This window comes from Hipposideros armiger, unplaced genomic scaffold, assembly GCF_001890085.2.
Source record: "Hipposideros armiger isolate ML-2016 unplaced genomic scaffold, ASM189008v1 scaffold_52, whole genome shotgun sequence".
Taxonomy (NCBI): Eukaryota; Metazoa; Chordata; class Mammalia; order Chiroptera; family Hipposideridae; genus Hipposideros; species Hipposideros armiger.
In genome coordinates this window covers 2,324,638-2,342,280 of record NW_017731402.1, presented here as the reverse complement: position 1 = coordinate 2,342,280, position 17,643 = coordinate 2,324,638, and the positions used below count along the sequence as shown (strand labels likewise).

At 35.3% G+C, this 17,643-nt stretch overlaps 1 protein-coding gene and 1 pseudogene across 1 annotated transcript in view; one reads left to right on the top strand and one right to left on the bottom strand.

Moving 5' to 3' along the window:
• WDR7 (WD repeat domain 7) overlaps nt 1-17,643 on the bottom strand; it is a 320,651-nt gene that overhangs the window by 151,460 nt on the left and 151,548 nt on the right. The gene's annotated exons all lie outside the window — the stretch shown is intronic.
• On the top strand, nt 11,568-17,598 carry LOC109381713 (40S ribosomal protein S27-like; annotated as a pseudogene).

Sequence of the window (17,643 nt, the reverse complement as noted above, 5' to 3'; positions counted from 1 at the left end):
AATAAAATAAAACACGCAAGTTATCCAAATGTTCCTCTCAAGCTCCTTGGGGGAAAAAAGATGAACTGATTAAAAATGACAATCAGGGGCACTTCAACATTTATTTCCAAACTTTCACATTATTACGAAAGCTAGTGCATATGTGTAGAATACCTGCAGTATTCCCTGCTACCAGCTAGGCGTTTCCTCCATTGCACTGTTGCTTTGTGACACATCTGCCCCTGTTTTCCTCACACCTACTGACAGAGCATATGGAAGTTGCTCCCCAAACCTCTGAGGCTTTTGCTATTTTTGCTGCTGCTGCACGGCTCCCCCGCTCACTTGGAAACTGAAGTAAACAAACAAGGTATTAATTTGTATGTATGCTCGATAGCCCCCTGCTGGAACACAATAGGTTCTGCAAATGCATATATCTTGCTGCGGCTGCTGATTAAGCCATTTTAAAATAATGCCTCTTGCACATACATGTATTATGTGTGTGTGCCTTTGACAAAACACATCAAATCCATTTCCCACAAAATCAGATAAAAGCAAAATAAATGAACACTCCAAAATGATTGTCTTTTTCAAAAGACATTTAATATTATCACTATCTCGGGGTATCTCAATTATTTTGATAATTAAAAGCCTTAAACTTTGAGAGCAACTTGAAGAATTTTCAAATAATTCTTGTAACGATTTCTTATTCTTCCCACAGACAAGTTCTACACTCCTTCTCCCACAATCTCCAGTAACTTATTTCCCCTTTCTTCTCTACTTGACCATCAAAAGGTCCATTTTTTCCCCCTTTTACTTTACTTTTAATGCAAACATTCTCAGTTTGGGAGAAAACTGATATTTAAAAAATTCCAAATATCTAAGACATCTATGTAATTGGAAATCTTGTAGGTAATAATGATCAAGAATAATGTTCAATTCTTGGTTCACTTTACCTTTCAAGGGTGAATCTGAGATGCATGTCAAGTTTTAAAAACTACAAATTATAACATAAGACCATTATTAGCTTGCTCAGGAGGAAAAAAATATTTCAGAAATAGTAGTTTGTGGCTTGTAAAAGTATTTGAATCTGAAAACATAGCACATCATTTTTATAAATAATCTTTTAGTACTGTTAATGTTCAGAAAAAGACTACTTCTGCAGTGAGATTCCCTTAAAATAAAAATACTGGAGGAAACACGATGATATGTTTCCTTAAAAGATCAAATGGAACACATGAGGCTTCACATTTGGTGGCCTGTTGGAACACACTCTATGAGGATTTTAGACCTGTGCAGTACAGCACAGTGAGAAATACATTGTTACACGCGAAGTCATTTTTATTCATAAAATGACAAATCGCTTACCGGACTCACTTAAAGTATATTTCCACCTACTTAATTATCTCTATCAACTCAGTGACATAAAACCAGATCAAAAGTGATAACTGCCTTGTTCTATCTTTGAGAAGTTAAAAAGTACATCTGTTCATTTATAAGCAGCATTTATAGCATTCATTTATTTCTGAATTACTATACATTTGATTACAATAGTAAAACAATGGCATGTTACTAAAGTTATTTTTAAAACGTTTGCAGTACATTGGAACTTCTAAGGGAGTTCTTGCTTTAATCTTTCTCAGTAGGTGACTGTATAATATTATCTCTGATTTTGAAAAATGATCACCTGATTTCACAAGTTTTTTTCTCTTCTGCGTTCTTCACTGTAAGTGAGGTGTTAAGCAGAAATAATGGAGCATAATAGGGCAACACAATACATTGGGAATTACTGGCCAGGCCTTTGCAATGACAGCAGACCTGGGAAAAGTCCTGAGTAAGCCCAAAGCCAAGTTTTATATAAGGATTTTAATAACCCAACCCACAATTAGCAGAAATGCATGAGATCTTATCATTCTAAAAAATATCCTGTAAGTTATTATAACTTTATATAGATAAACATATGGTGCAGTTCCTAAGAACTGAATATTAAAGAAATTTAAAGGAAAAATATTTTTAAATTCAAAAGAGAAATAAAATAAGAAACAAAGAAAAAAAATAACTAAAGACATTTAAAGGAGAAATAAAAAGGTCAAAGACAACTGACTTTTAATTTACTAATCACATAATAGATGACCAAGAAGCAAAGTTTTGAAAAAGAAAACAGAAAATAAGCAGAAGAAAACTAAGCATTTATGCTAAAAGTCTAAAAGCCACTGACAAAAGCAACCATAGCCGCAAACTATTAAGGATATACTCATCATTAGCTCATAATCTATAGAAAAATTGGTCTATAAAATAAGTATGTGTGTAAATGACATAGCTTGTTTTCTAAAGAGATTTCTAAGTAGCTTCGAAAAGCCTGAAGAAAAGAAATGTTTGAATTGCTATTAGATAGCTGCACAGATTTTTCATTTCTGATCTCTTTACATGTATATGCTTTCATCCATTTTAAGCTACATGTAGAGAGAAGAATTATGTGCCTTTAAAATTATTATAGATTTTAAGATTATTTTACATTTCCTCATTTTATGATGAAGGTAACTAGTTTATCAAATTGACTCTAACTGTTATTTGGCAAATGTTTTTCTCACAGACTTTTTTTCTGTTTATATGATTTCTTTGGCTATGTGCTTTCTCAAATAAGCATACACAGGTGTCAGTTAGCATTTACTACCATTCTCTTTCATGTAACTATTTTATATGATTTCCTATTAATTAGTTAATTCCATTTATAATTTGGATCCGAGTTGCCTATTTTGCACATATCAAATTAAAGCAAGCGTTTGGGCCGTGAATTGTTGCACAGTCCTTCCAATGTTTAACCACAAAGGCTAAGTAAGCACTTACACCCAGAAGTCCTGGATGCCTAAGTCATTGGTTTGTTACAACTATGGGTTTGGAAACCCTACCACCCCTGAAAGGAATGCTCAGAGAAAAATGTAATGTTTTAACCTACTGTATGTCGTCAGATACTCAGGTTTGTAAGGTGTCATGCTATTTTTATATGACAACTTTTTTTAAAAAGTCTGTTTCTGCTACATAACACATAATCGTTTTTTTTCGAAATTTTCCTGACTCACTGAAATCATTAGGTTATTCAGGAATTGTGAAGAGAGAGCTTTATAATCTTCTCTTAATTCACTGTTTAGTAAGACAGATAGATACTTCTATACATAAAAACCTAGAAAATATTGGGTTGTTGGAAAAATCATGACGTATTTTTTTTCTATGTTTTTCATTGCAAAAATGCATCATGAGTTTTCTGACAGCCCACTACATGTATATGTATTGATGTTGGATAAACACATACATTCAGGATGGCTCTTGCTCTAGTTAACTGCTCTGAGACTTTGGCAGGGAAGAGACAGGAACACCAAATCAGAAGGTAAAATTGACTGAGACCTCCCACCACCACCACTGCCACAAGACCACCGGGGTCAGCATCATGAATTACCTTAGGAGGGTTCAACACAAGCTGATGAAAACAATCCAAAGCAGGACTTTAACATGTGCTTACAATTTTCTCAAATAAAACTGTATCTCTTATTAGCAAAAGAAAATAAATTAATTTCTGTAATACTTTACCCAGTGTTTTTGATTTCTATAAAATATGCAAATAAGCAGTATTTACTTAAGATAAAAAAATGGACTTCAAAATATGTCAAAGGTCGAAGTTTCCCCATTTAAAAAAAGCACAACAACAGAAAAACCCAAAGTCCATCTTTTAAGTGATCAAAAAATTATTAGATCCACAGAAATTCCATATGCTTACGTAGGGGGCTTCAAATCTCTACTATTACTGTATTTGTTATAATGATAATTATATGCCTACCACCATCACTTTCCAAATTCTTGTACAAAAACAGATATACCATTTGGAATATAAAAGGGAAAAAAAATCAGAAGTGGAGTGTGTCAAACATTTCCCAACCCAAGATTAGACGGCTGTTAGGGGAATTTTAGAATTTTAGAGGCAAAGGAAATCATGGAGCACTACTAACCAAACCAATACCCATATTTTAAAGACAAGGAAGGTGAAGTTGGTAAAGTGTTCATATGACAACGTGAAGGCACTCAGAGCAACATCGTTCCAGGCTGATCTCTGGAATCTATTGGGTTGTCGGAAAAGTTATGACGTATTTTTTCGATGTTTTTCGTTGCAAAAATGCGTCATGACTTTTCTGACAACCCAATACATTGGCCCCTAAGTCAGTGTTTGTTGCAAAGAAACTAGTTAATATTTGACACCTGAGCCAAGGTAAATCCATATTAGGTATCCTCAAATCCTGCATAATTAAAAATGTTTCTTAAAAAAATAACACACAAACTAAACTTATGATTAGAAAAAAGTATTAAAGTAAGTTTTGATCTATAGTATGTAATAATGTTATATATATTTCCTATGGGGGCTATCTATAATAGATATTAAAAGTGGGGGTATATTCTATCAAGTGTATGAAGTAATTAAACTGCATTTTATATGGAATATATATGTGGAACATTGAAATACTGACAAAACACACAGTACTGAGTATGACTATTAATACCATTTGGAGGCCAAATATTTAATATATTATTCAACAGGGTAATAAAATCAGCACACCATCCACAAAAACATCAGCAATCTTCACAGACGAAAAACTTCTTCGCATACAATATATGGAGGAAAACACTAAAGAAAAATATAACTAAGTTTTAGTTACCTCTATATAAGCCTCCCTGTAAGTTAATGGCACTGGAAGCTCATAGGCACACATATTTTCCAAACTCACATACTGAACTCCAAGTATTGCAAATAAATGCATGATCATTTCCGAAGTTGACGTCGTAATATCAGAGCATAGCTCAGAGTCACTATAAGGGTTAAGACAATCATTTTCTACTGCATACTAGTGCTATTCTAAGCCGATAGTGTGTTTAAATCCACACCAATGAAATCAATACAGCACTGTTCTATTCAAGGTGAGACCAAATAAACCTGTCTGAAGCTTTGAGAAATAGGCTTTGCAGTATACTTTGAGTGCTAAATGCCTTTCAGTCCAGAGATCTGTCATTAAATAATCATTAGCCATCATTCACTCTTCCTAAAAAGCTTAACGTCTAAACTTGTTCAGCATCCAGTAAAGCATTAGTATAGACTATCAAGTAAGTACTCATTAGCACTTAGGGATGTTTCAACCACTCTGTTTAACCATGCGCTGTCTTATCAAAAAACATCCCAAAATATTAACACATATTTCCCACTAGATTAGAGGGCAATTTACACAAATGATTAATGAAAAGCACACCAACATAATGACCAGCTTCTTTTGGACAATATGCCATAACTCAGAGAATTACAATCAACTCTTTCCTGTCTGATCTACCATATAAAACCTGATGCCTTTCCTAACATTCAGCATCATATATAATTCAGCATCACATATAAGCCAAATAAAATTAAGTTACTCACAACAGAGAATTCATCAGGAAGTAATCTTGGCTTTATTCCTGTATGTATTTTAAAATAGTGCTTCTTTTATCAATGCTATTCATATCTCACTTTCAATATATGATCATCTCAACTGCTGAATATCATCTATAATGGACCATGCACTGTTTTAGATATCAAGAGGTAGAGAGGAAATTAAGATATATTTATATTCTTTCTGAAAGATTAAGTAAGTAATATAGAATGATCTGTATTTAGTACTGTTACTGGACCATATGCATAAATTTGATGGTCACGGTAATTTTCTCTGTACTTATGAGAAGTTATTTCTTGTATGCTATTACTCTAATCCTCTCAATTCCAAGCTAATAATGAAAATGTCATTTCTGAAAGACATTAATTTGTTCTTCATTTTTAAAAGCTCAAATAAAAATATACGGCCAGATACTTACGATCTCATTTATAGATTTACAACTTATTACTTGGAATTTTAATGCAGATTTCAACCTAAATGAGAGTCATGATATTATATGAACATTTTATTTAACTGGATAACATCTGATATTTTCCCAGGAGTATTTAGATAGCTACCTACAAAATAAAAGTATTCTTTCAGCTATTAGGAACTTTAAAATACCAAATACATGTAATAATTAGAAACTTTCTAGAATTCTAATTACCAGCCAATTCAATCTATGACTTTTCTATTTTTCTATTATATCAATATGCCAACATAAAGTTTCCATGGCTAAGATACGAACAAGTGCAATATTACTTGGGTAGTTTGGTTACTATAATAACACTATATCTTAATTTATAAAATGTTTCAAGGCTCAGAAATTAAAGAGGGTACTATAAAGCCAGTCTCATCACAGATATATATATATATATATTTATTTATTTATTTTAGCTGAGCCATCCTGCCACCTGTTGGCAGCTCAGCGGCAGCTCAGCTCAGGCAGGGAATCAAACCGGCGACCCTGTTGCTCAGAGCTTGCACTCTTGGGCGAGCTCTTAACCAATTGAGCCACTCGGCCGGCCCTCATCAGAGATAATTTTTAATGTTCAAAATTTCCCATAGGCACTGCCTTGAGATCCCTTTCAACATACAATGGCATATAAAATGGCCGTGCCTTTTTCACTTGTTATGGTACATCAACAGGAACACTGAACAATCAAATAGTTAACTAAAGCCAAAGTAACAGTCTAGTCATTATGAAAAGGAGAAACTTCTTTGGAAAAATGCAAGAAAAACAGTAAAACTAAAACTCATCTACTTATATAAAACAGTATAATCTGCAGCTAAGAGAAAGAGGGACTATTCAAAGTTAGCACGAATATTGTGAATATAAATGTCACACTTTCTTAGAAGGGCCTTAAATCTCAAACAATCTGAAAATAGAGTTCTGCAATAAATAAATGGTTTTGCAATGATAAGACTTTGCCAGGAAATGTAATATTTTTTTCAAAAATACATAATTTACAAATTTTGCACTACTGAACTTGGCTTTGACCTCATCCTTTTTGAAACAGGTAAACTCTTTTAGAACCTCAAATAAATTCTCATTTTTTAAATCTATAAAACAGTGCTGCCAAAGTCAGCAAAGCCCAACAAAGCACTTTCATCCCTTTCAGAATCTGTACCAAGAACATCTAACTGCTAATCTCTTCCTGACTATGACATCACAATTTATACCATCTTTCTTAAATTTTAAGTAATAAGTTTTGCATTTTTATCATAATTGTTTAACTACTTTAAAATAAAATTTATTTATTGTCTCTACAATTCATTTTAGCCTTTCTTAAAGGTAAAATAAAAAAGGGGACCTTATTTGCCCTCCCTAACAATATAATTGTTTTGTGTATACTAAACAACTGTTATGAAAAAGAAACAAAATGTTTTCAAATAATTCATGACTTTAAAGATATGTTAGATTAACTGTTAATACAAAAACATCATCAATAAAAGCAATTCACTCTTGCCTCTCAAACCGCACTGGGTACAGGCGAACCTTCAATAAAACCGGTACTCTTCTGGATTTTACATTTTGAAGCATGATTGCTATTTTATTGAAAAGTATATAGGAGTAACACACTGTTTTAAATTATAGTCATTTTGAAACTAAGTTGCAACTTATCCTGATTCTTTATGAACAGACTAAGTTCTTATTGGAAATCAATGGGAAGGCAGGTAAAATTAGATAGCCATGGTTACCAGAATATCAATAAGAGATGGCAATATCCAATTCTAAGTCTTATGCTAAAATAAAAAGAAAATAAAAGATACTAAAACAAGACATTTTTTTCAAGAAAATGTTTAAGATGTAGAATATTTTTTCAATGACCTTAGATATAATCTGAAATATACAATAATGAAAAAGCATTTTCATTATAACAATTATTGCCATCAAAATTATTATCAAAACTGGATTTTATTTTATATTTTTCATTTGAATGCCCTAAACACTTAAACAATTATAGTAAAATGTAAGGATGTAATATAGGCAATTTAAACTTTATTACATTTAAAATATTTAATATAGATATTAAGTAAATAAAAAAATGAAAAAATTTTTTAAAAAAATGTAGTGTCTCTGCTATACTGAATCTAAGAGTTGACTATACAAAATTAAGATAAACCAAAGGGAGAGTTTATGACAAACATATTTAAATGTCATTGCAGGTAGAATTAATCCAAAAAACCCAACTTACAACATAGCTATTACTTATGAAGGATCTTCAAAACACATAACATAGTGAACTTACATTAAGTTACTATATCAGTATCAGACCGAAATCTTCACAATAAAAAATAAAGAATACAGAAATCCAAACTATATAAACATAATAGCTGACAAGAGTAAAGTGCTTCTGAAAATTGTTATGGCTTTACTTCTGAATTTTTCACTCATTAATGTATATGTGTAAATTATCTTTACTTTGTATACAACTGTATCTATTTAGGCTTATATGGAAAAAGGCATAACTATAAAATTTTATAAAATATACTAACATATTAATAATCCATCTCATATATTCCTTAAGCATCAATTTAAAAACCGAAATGCACATATTTATAAGGTACAATCTGAAATATTTTTGTGTAGAAGTATTGAAGGAATCCGACAGTGTAATTGTTAGTGTAATGTAATGGTTTTATTACACTCGAGGCTATTAAATATGAATTCCTTATCCTAATTAAATGTTCAAAATGGCTAGATTTAATTTTCATGAGAGACAAATCAAAAGTAGGATGCTTATTTTTCTTTAAAATCTTTTTCAAAACCCTTAAACCAAAACACCCTGCTCTTTCCTATAGTGACAACTACAGAAAATCAGTAGGTTCTTGAAATATGCCACCAACGGTTGTGTTAAAAAATGAAAGGCCAATACCATAGTAAAGAAAAAAAAAATGAAGCCACAAATAAGTAACAATTATAGCAGGCCCCACGGTGTGGTAGAAGCTCAATAGTGGACCGTTCGGTTGCTGCAGGAGCTGAACTCCAGAGAGTTAACCCCGTGTGATAAAAGACTTGACAAAGCAGTTCTGACTGTGCAGCAATGCTAAGTTGGGGACGAATACACGAACAGGAGGCCCAATCGCTGTCTTTCACCAGGCGCAATTTACACATGGCTTTATCAATAGCCTTAGTGCTGAATACAGAACACACTCTATTTGGCTTTCAGTCAATTAAGCTTTAAGCTGTCAGCAAACAAGACTTTTAAGTTAATTTTGAATCACCACGAATCAAGTTGAAGGTTGTGAAAGGGCGGCTCACACGCCGGCATGAAAAAAGGCAGTTTAATTGCCTCTGAATAGCTATTATATGCTGCAATTGGCCTATTGAATCTTAGATGATCTATTTATTTATCAAAGTGCAACCATCAAAGATTAGTAAAAGAGAGAATAATATGAATGGTACAGTCACTGTTTTGCAGAAGAAGTTGATGAGCTTGCAAAGGTATAAAGAATTCATATTTTTAAAGCATATTTGATTTTTGATGTACAAATTCTGTGAAATAGAAAATTAGCAACACAAAGTAGTCAGCATAAATACACGGCAATTTTTTTTCTAGGGCAATAAAGATATATAATGTTTTAAAAAGATACACCTGTTACCATAAAATATTTTGTTATTATTTGATATAGAATTGATGATTTAGGCTGCAAATACACCTTTATAAGTGTTCACATCATAACTGTTTATCAAATAAAGAGAGCCAGAAAAAGAACTGTAAAATTGAATTAAGTCAGAGATTTATAGACAGCTTAATTTAGAATTCCTTAGATAAACTGCATCTTTAGTTGTGTGAAGGGAAATAACACCAAACATGCCATTCTAATACAGATTATTTTAACTAAGATTAAGGTTTTCTCAAGAAAATGGCATAAGCAAATTAAAAGGACTATTATATTCCTAATACTGCATTAACATCTATTTTTCAAAAAGCCTGTGGTTGACTACGATCCTAATCAGTGTTTTCCTGAAATTATTTTTTTCAATCGCATGTACTGTGTTTATTATTACAGGGTTACTCATGAGTGCTGGATGCCTATATTGATTTTTTTATTAGAAGAGAGCACTGAAGCATTAGGTTAAGGCGGGGGAGGGGGATGCTCAGATTTTATAAACAGATGTAAACATAGGTCAGATTTAGGGATGGTAAGACTGAACCATTTTGCTACGGCTGTAATGAACGAGGGTTCTTTTTACATGTTAGTCCTTCAGTACTAAATGTATTGAACCGTGCACTCACAGTTCATTTACATAGGGAAATCATATGGAGATGAATGGCTATAAAATATTCATGGTTTATAAGAATTTGGATAGAACAAGGGTTAATTTTAGTATTCCCTCGAGGACAGTCACATATTCTTGGAAGCCTGGACCCATTACTCTGCATTTCCAGTCAGCAGAGGTGATGGGCTTGGGAATCTGTACTGGCTACCATCATTCCAGGAACTGCCACACGTCCAGGGGCTGAAATACAATGCAAGAGCGTGCAAACGCTTTCTCCTTTTCTCTTCTCCCATCCATTATTATAAAATCCTTTTTTTTTTTTTTGCGTTTATGCTCACAAAATATCTTATCATTTACTGGTTACTCCTTACAAAAATTGATGCTACTGAAACCATAAATATTGTATAACAAAGTAGAAAATGTCTATATGTTCTAAGGGAAACGGGGGGAAGGAAACAGGTTGGATTTAAGGGCCAGACTTCCCAAGATAAAACAAAGTAGAAACCATGTGAAGAAGCGATACTCTTTCTCTTCATCATTATCAAGAGACATTAACAAAAGAGTTGTGTTCAATGGTCCCAAATGTTCACTGTGTTTGCATATTTTAAATGCATATTTTACATATTTATATAGGACACAAAGTTGATAAAGTAAACTGGCATCTTAAGATGCATAACCATAGAGTTGGAAGGACTATGGGTGGGGCTGGGCTCCTTGTTAACCCTACAATCCTGACTTCCTGTTCATCCTTAAGGTAACTCTGGGGGTGGGATCATAATAAAGGGAGTAGCCGTCTTGAAACTGGGGTCTTTCTTCGGCCTCCGGTAGGAGCTCTGTGTAGGAGGTGTGCTTTCCATACTGTGGTGGTGCTATTGCTTCTTTTTCTTTTCCTGAATAAGCCGTTTCTTTTGTAAATTACTTGGAGAGTTGTTTTTCTCCAGTTCAACAAAGTGTTCGTTCACATGACTCATACCAACATCCACTCATTCAGATTCTGAGTGGGAAGGGGACAACAGGGAACAATCCGGGCAGTGGTCTCCACCTTCCTGCAGCGTACGCTAAGGGCAAGGGGGTGAACACAGACAAGTAACTATAAATGACGAAGTGTAAGACACTGCCTAGAAAAGAAGGCAGAAAACAACCAACCGTAAATGGAGGGATGGGACATACGGAAGCTGAAGCACAGTGCCGGCGTAAGCTGCACGAGTCTCACAGCGAGTAAGTGATGGAGCCAGGGTGAGAGCCCGGGGTGTGAACCTGGGGTGTGAACCCCGGACGAGAACCTGGGATGTGAGCCCGGGATGAGAACCCGGGACGAGAACCCGGGACGAGAACCTGGGACGTGAACCCGGGACGAGAACCCGGGACGAGAACCTGGGACGTGAGCCCGGGATGAGAACCCGGGATGAGAACCCGGGATGAGAACCCGGGATGAGAACCTGGGATGTGAGCCCGGGATGAGAACCCGGGGTGTGAACCTGGTATTTGAACCCGGGATGAGAACACAGGATGAGAGCCCAGGATGAGAATCTAGGATGTGAACCTAGGATGAGAACCCAAGATGTGAACCCAGGATGTGTACCCAGGATGAGAACCCAGGACCCAGGATGAGAACCCAGGCAGACTAACTCTCAAGCCAAGGCTTTGAACTACTACCTTCATGAGACAATAAAAAGCAAGTATAATACACCCTTTCTTCACAGATCTCAGCTCTTACTAGGAAGGCAAAAAGAAATTAACAAAGAATTGAAACCCAAGGCAGAAAGCAATGCTTGTTTATTAAGCAAGGGTGACAACAGTAAGCAAGTCATGGATAATCAGAGGAAGCTGACCTCAGCTGGGAGAAGGCAGGCCTCACAGAGGAGGTGCCATTCGAGATCGGTCCCCAAATCCACTTGGTTTTGACAAGGAGAAGTGGGGTTGCATCTAAAGAATACGAAGTATAGCGGAAGTAGAGGCCTATTTCAACCATCATCCCATTCTTGCCTCCAACTCCCCTCTACCCTGCTCTGCTTTCTCCCATGGTACCTACCACCTTCTAACACACTATACAATATGTTAACTATTTATATTATGTTAATTTACATAATATAAATATGTAAGTTTAGTAAGCCAGCCTCCTCTCCCTGCTAGAATGTAAGCTGCATGAGGACAGGAATTGAAATTTTTGTCATTTTGTTTGAGAATATTGCTCAAGGGTCTAGAACAGTGCCTGGCACATAGATGCTTAATAAATATTTGTTGGATTAATGAATAAAGCACACAAGCAGAACAGCTCCAGTCACACCCAGGAAACAGGAACCAGTTCGCTTTGACCCAAGACAGAGACCATGAAATCACTAATTAGAAGCTAAGCCCAGAATGTGAAGTAGCTTTAGAATACAGGTCTTGAAAACCAGGCTAAGGGGATTAAATTCTATTCTAGAGGCAATGAAGAGCCAGTGAAAAAATTTGAACACATGGTTATTATTAGGACTATCCATCTGGCAACTGTGCATTTAAGAGATCTGAGATGTGAGAGACAATAGATCCAGAAAGCTATAAACTAGGGTAGTGGCAGTAAAGTGGAAAAGAGGGGCTATTACACAGCAATAAAAACTTTGTGTTGTGTCTCTGTGTTTAACAGAGCTGAGAGGCACAGGAGGTGAAGAGTCAAACAGAATTTGAAGGTTTCAAGTCTAGGTGAATGGCGCCCTTAATAAAAGTAAGTTCAGCTTAAACATAACTGAGTTTAAAGCATCTTAGAGATACCCAGGTGAAGTCTAGGAAGCCGGGGAAAATAAAAGCGTGGACCTCAGCAGGCAGATGAGGTGAGGTCTGGAGGAAGCTGGAAGTTATTCCTGGTCAGGTGACACATAAAGCATTACTTTACGTATGAGACTGGCTGAGTTTACCAAGGAAAAGGAGAGAGCAGTCTGAGCGGAGAACTCTGGGAAAAACCTAATTACTACGAAACTTGAGGAGACAAAAAAGGAGCCATGGAGGGGAAGTCCCCTTTCCTACGTTCTCCTTCCGACAAATCTTTACGCAGCCTTTCAAGTCGCAAGTGAAATGTCAGGTCTGTTAGCTGGCTTGTCCTCTGTGCTCCCGTACTGCTTCGTGTAAAGCCTCACAGTAGCATTAAGAGGCTTTTTTTGTGATTTGCCACTTTATACTCGTATGTCTTTTATCGCTTATATCCCCAGAGAGGATTCTAGAGTGCCCCAGGTGCACGCTCAGGCACGTGCACACATGCGTGCATATGCACATGAGCATGTATATGTATATATGTGTGTCTGAGTGAGTGTATAATATGATTTGGGGCTGCAATATGTATTTTGTATGTATGTGTGTCTGAATGCATGCATCAAGTTTTCTGCTGTCAGTATGTTCCTGGTCCATTAAGAGTTCCATACTCTAAAAATACTAAATCAAACACCACTATTTTGTGCTTTCCTTTCTGTCTAGTATAAAAGAACCAAGAAGCCCTATAATTGCCTCAAAGGAAGGTAATTAGTCTGCAATATTTGGTAATGAACCAATACAAGATTTTAGTATTATAGGGCCAATGCTACCCACAGAATTTAAGTCTCATTCTTAGGAAGGCAATTGACATGTTCTAACGGGTCCTTGGTGCCAGCTTAAGCTAACAAAGACGTAATTAGAAGGAATAAAAGCAGACATCTCCCTCATATTACATAACTTTCTCCTTCTAGGCTATAAAAAGAATGATATAAGGGGAAAGAAAGATGGCCACAAGCAAAAATTTTAGAATAGCTGTGGTCTCAGCTAATAATCTCTACTTCTCAAAAATGCATCAGGGAAGAGTAAGGCAAGACAATAAAATGGCGTTTCAAAGTTTTTTTTTTTTTTAAGAAATTACAGGAAGAACAGAAGGCTCTTCAATACTTTGTTATATGTCATAGGTAATAATTCAGTCTTTATATTAAATGCAGGACAATAGCCTAGAAATATAAACCAACAATAAATCTTCTAAGTAACATGTGGATTATCAAATTAAAAAAGGCTTTAAAAGTTAAAGGATCCTCACAAAAACCGAACTTGATTTCTTTAGTGGAATAAATACACACAAAGGGCCATCTGCTATGAGTCAGGGAGCTCAGAGCATGTCAAGGCACATGGGTCACTTCCACGGTCAGTCTCAGAAATTTCAGAAAACTATTGGAAGGAGGGGGCGGCCTTGTTCACCACTCTTCCGGTTTCCTTGATGAGGTTTTCTCTAAGCTCCCCACTGGCCTGGCCCTTCCTTCACTCAGTGTTTCCCAGGGCAGCAGAATGACTTTTCTGATGGTTGAGTCTAGGATACGGAATTGGCCATAAGTAGCTGCGCCCCTTCCCCTCGCGTTGGGATATATTTACTTGCAAAGAGTGGATATTCTGCTCTGCTCTCAGAGCTGTGAGTTTTAAAGAATCAGGTGCACATAGGGAAAAGACAGAGGTTTTCTAGCACAGTCTGTGATGAATAATTAATTTGACTGTAAAATGTATTATGGGAGAACAAAGGGCCAAGAATAACCAAAGTGTTTCTGAAGAAGACGAGGGAAGGTATGCCCTATTGGAGATAAAGGTTAATTATAAAGCTACAGTAATTAAAACAGCATGGTTTTGGGGAAGGGATAAATTTACAAATAGAGTAAAATAAGGAGCCAGAACACAGAGTCCAGATACATATACATACATGTATATCAGGAAAAAAAAGGTTACTTGTATAAATAAAAACAAAAGGGGAACTCTACCTTATACTGCACACAAAAAATCAACTACAGGTAGATTAATAACCTACATTTCAGTAGCAAAAGTTTAAAACTTATGGATGAAAATATAGATGATGCCATAGGGAGAAATTATGAAGCTCCTAAAAGCACTAGTCAGAAGGAAAGATGAATAAATTATGTAAAAATTAAAAACTCCTTTTCACCAGACACCTTATAAAATTGAAAATATAAGATATAAACTGAGGAGATGCCTGTCATGAATATAATTGACAAATTGTTAGTATTCTAAACATATAAAGAACTTCTACAATTAGAAGGACAAATGATCCAATGGAAAAAAATGGGCAAAAGACTTAAACAGGTATTTCACAGAAGCGTAAACACACATGCACAACTCATTAGTAACCAAGAAAATGCAAATCAGGGGCACAATAAGATACCATTTCTACTCTGTCAACTGTTGGAGAGGATGTAGATCGCTAGAATCTGTTATATACTGTGGATAAGAATTTGATTCTCTACTATAAAGCTGATCATTTGTATACCCTAAAACACAGCAATTCCAGTCCTAGGTATATATTGAAGAGAAAATCATATGTGTATATATAGAAGACATGGATAAGAACATTCATAACACTACTGTTTGTAATAGTAAAACCAAAATAACCTAATAATTCAAATGTCCATTGACAAATGAATAAATAAATCATGCTTCTTTTCCTATTTACTATTAGTAAATAGTAAAAATGACTGAACTACAACTACATATGAGTACAACATAAATGAACCTTTGTATTACAAAGTATTATAAAAATATAAGTGAAAAAAAAGCAAGTGCCAAATAAATGATTGTATGTAATGTGACAAATTTTTATAAAGTTTAAAACAAGTGAAACTAAGTGATGTATTCTTTAGGCACACCTATGTATGAAACAAAACAAATAAACAGAAAACAAGGAAACAAGAGAAACAAAATTCAAAAGAGTAGTTACCTCTCAGAGCAGGCAGGAAGACAGAATAGGGAAGAACACACATATCGATATAAATGATTGGCAATGTACTGGTTCTTGGTTTACACGGCGTGGTAGGTTCAGGTGTGACATAGTAATTAAAATCAATAATTGATTAAATAAAATATATTTAAAATTAGTTAAACCAAACAGGACCTTTGATTTAATGGATCAAGGGTAAGAATAATATTTATGATCTAAGGCTAGGTAGAGGATAGAGCATTCCTTATAACTTTAAAAGTGCACAGAAAATACTGAAAGAAATTCCTATGTTAACAGTTATTGTGGTGAGGGAGCGGCATTCCGTATTTTTTTACCTTTTCTGTTTGCTAAAATTTCTGCAAGGTAATGCACACTGCTTTTGTAATGTTAAAAAGTATTTAAAGCTTCATATACACAAAGGAAAAGAATCTTTTAGGAAATTTTCATATTTTGCCTGAGCTCTTCATTTCCCCATAAACTGATAACTAATGTTTACAAGTATACTAATAATCCAATGAATTTAAATCTATTTGCATATTTCTGTAGGGCAAACTAACTGAGTGACCATGGTAACTCAATGTTAGAACCTACATACATATCAAATCTCAGTATAACTCAAAGTGTAGGAAATATTTTTTTTTAAATAAAATCACGCTGAAGTTCTTATTTAGTTGAAGCCATAAGTTCATCAGCAAAAGTATTTACATTTTTTTATTGTGAATGAATATAAATATCTACTGATACTCAGCAATCTAAATATTGTAGTCTATATTTCCATAGATGTGTATGTATCTGGATGTGTATTTCTCACATATGAACATTTATACTTGTAATACATATCAATGTGCCACCAGAATGGCTTAAAAGTTTAGGAGTTATTCTGGTAATATCAAAATTAATGCTAACCTCTTGATATTTGAGTAAATATTAAAATGTAGTAGATTTCTAAGACGGGCACTAAAACAGATAGCAATTGTTATTTACTAGACAGGGTATACCCCAGATGCTTTCTTATAGGATACAATCAGTGAATTGATGAATTATAAATAACATCTAATTTAGGCTCTCTTGTCAGCTGAAGGCTCAACTGCTTAATGAGAGCCTACACATATTCCTGGGCCATTCCTCGGTCACTTACATGTACAGGACTATAGGTTATTATGAGAACCTGTATCTGCTTCCACACCATGGGTGGTAAGAAAGACAACTCTTTTGGGGTAAACGTCACACCCCAGGCACCATACTAAGTATTTTACACATACTAGGTAGCGCTGAATAACAGGAATAGTCCAAGCTTTGGTGCTACCACACCAATTTGAATTCCAGCCTTTCTGCATATAAGCTGAGTGAACCTGCGTGACATGCTAGCCCTCTCTGAGCTTGAATTTCCTCATCTCTAAAATGTGGATAACATATAGATCTGATTAATGTTAGGATCAAAAAGGTGAGATAACCTTTCTGGCGGTGACAACCTCCCCATGAGAACAAGCCTCTAGCTAAGGATCTCCTTTATCCCTCTCCAGAAGAGAAGAGGAAACACAAGACAGAGTTCCTCGTGCAAAGCCCGAACTCCTACTTCATGGATGTGAAATGCCCAAGAGGCTATAGAATCACCACTGTCTTTATCCACGCACATGTGGTCGTTTTGTGTGCTGCCTGCTCCACGGTGCTCTGTCAGCCGACATGAGGAAAAGCAAAGCTCACAGAGGGCGGGCTGCTTCTGCAGAAGGAAGCAGCACTAAACGCACCCCGAGTCAAGATGAGTGAGGGACCATCCCCATAAGCAC